We start from the raw sequence: 2,474 nt of genomic DNA on the forward strand, positions 1-2,474 counted from the left end.
CAGATCCAAACCATTAACCTTAGAAGAGCTAAGCCCTACAAAAAGTTCACAGAAGTTAATGAACATGGAATATTAAGCACCTCCATTCAATTGTGATCTAACAGAGCCTGGCACTGCAAGCTTTATTAAATCACAGTTGCCTGATTTTTCCCAGGATTCCTATGAGATGTTTCTTTCCCTCTACTCAGAGAATTTTATAATCTGCAGGATACTGGAGAGCAGCAGAATGGAAATAGAAAGACCATTCTTGTTACCTCATCCTGTCCTTTCTATCTGATTTTAAAAAATGTAACTATCCCAAGCGAAGTCCATATGCTCCCACTCACATAGGAATGCTCTTGTGGCCATGGGAGCGTAATGAGGAGCAACTTTCAGCAGCTCAGCACCACGACAGGTCCGTGCACGCCCCAGTTAAAATGCGGTATTGCAGAATCCATGGACAGACTCACAAGTAGTGGCTGTGTTAGGTTTTTATCCCCTTACTGGTTCAGTTTTGCTGGCATTAGCATCAAAGGAAGCACAAGCACAGGCTGACCAAGTGGCATCTCCTCCTCTTTGGGCTCAGGAGAACCAAAGACCTGAATCTTGCTCAATCAATCCAAGGACATTTGCACACAAAATCTAGGTTATTCATTCAGGTCAACAGCTATTTTTTAATTCAAGATTCGTACAAGATAAGTGCCATTAAATGTTCTAAGTACACACTAGACAACAGCATAAAGATCACACAGAAAATCACCAACAAAGAGCTAAACTGATGAATCTGCAGGTGAGAAGTGTATCTAGAGTAGCATACTGGACAGAAACCAATTTATGTATTTCCATACCTGAAACAAAACCCATTTTGAGTTGTTATGCTGTATAAAAGTGGGATGAGCATAAACACGTGAATATTTACATGAGAGGGTAATGCAACGTTTTAACTTGAAAGAAAACAAAGCAGCCTGTTTGAGAACAGAAAAACTTCGCAAAGACAGGAGGCTGACCACAGAACCCACCCAGCACAAGTGCCAGAGTGAGCTGCTAATACCGCAAAATACTTGAACATGTAGGCTCACAGTCAGTGAACCAATATTAATTCTTTGGGCTTTCTCTCCCTCTCTTAATTATAAGTTTCTGGATTTTTGGCTCTTGCCCATCTCCTGCTGACTTACAAGTACTTGGAGATGCCAAGAAACTCAGGATGATTACGCTCCTGAGATGGAGACAGGGAGTTGTGCGCTGTCTGCCTGTGGCCAACATTTTATCTCTCGCTAATGTGAAAGCCACACAAAAGGTGGTATCCAACAATGTTCAGGCATCCAGCTGGGGAGTTTTGTATGACAAAAGTTGTAACTGATTACTCAAAAATTAATTCTAGGGAATCCAGATAAGATCAGTTAGAGCACATATGAGCCTCCACCCCTTGGATTCTACACAGTTCACATTTCTGATCACTCCTGTAAAGGGCCAAGAGTGCATCTGTGCTAACAGTCAGAGGATGAGTCTTGGGTCTCGCCATCCCTTACCTGTGCTGGTTCCTGCTGAGAACACGTCGGGCAGCCCAGAGCGTTGCAGGACTCACCGGGCACGGCTCTGCCTCGTCACCGAGATGGAGCTGGAAGGGAAGAACACCCTGAGTGCACAGGTACAGCAGTAACACCCCGCACCCACAGCAAAAATCCTGACACTGTATTCAGTCAGTCAGTAGGACATCGACTGTGCAACACTAACAGAGCTGTAAGTCACGTTGACATCGGACATGCCTAAGGGTGCCAGCCTACCCTTCCAGTGCAGGAGCTGCAGTGATATCCTACATCATTGTGTACACTGTTTTTTTAGAATTTCTAACACAGGAAATGGAGCAGGTGCTGCTGACATGGTACAGAGTGACCTACACTATCCAAAAGAGCAAAAGTTTGATTAACCTGAGGCTCCGTCTGCGAGCCGCACGGCGCTGCCGCTCGCGGCCAAGGCACCGCCGCGGTGCGCTGGGCCAGCTCCGCGCTGTGCGCTGAGAACCCGGAGCTGGTACCTTTGTGCCCTCGGGGGCTGTGACCTGGTATCGCTCCTCTATTAAAACAGCAGCATCAGGCCCGGATAGCCCCAGACACACTGAAAGACAAAACCTCCGCAAGCCAAACTTCAACAAGATGCTTCAGGCGATTATTGTCGAGCCGACAGAGAAGACTTTGCGAGGTGGAACCTCCCAGAGTCCCAGAGCTCCGCTCCTTCCAGAGGGCCAAGGCCCAGACTGACCCCGGCGTCACCCGAGCGACGGCGCCGCAGGGCCCGAGCGGCCGAGCTCACGGCGGGCGCTGCAGGAAACCCCGCGCTGCCCGCCGGGCGCGGCCCCGGTACCGCGGCGCCTTCCCGGGAGCGGCCGGGCCGCGGGTCCCGGCGGGGCGGCCGAGGCGGAGCGGCCGCGGGCAGGGCGGGCAGGGCGGGCAGCGGGCGGGCTCCACCGCCCCCCGCATCACATGAGGGAACTTCGG

The sequence above is a fragment of the Streptopelia decaocto genome (genome assembly GCF_964273445.1).
Source record: "Streptopelia decaocto genome assembly, chromosome: 17".
Classification (NCBI taxonomy): Eukaryota; Metazoa; Chordata; class Aves; order Columbiformes; family Columbidae; genus Streptopelia; species Streptopelia decaocto.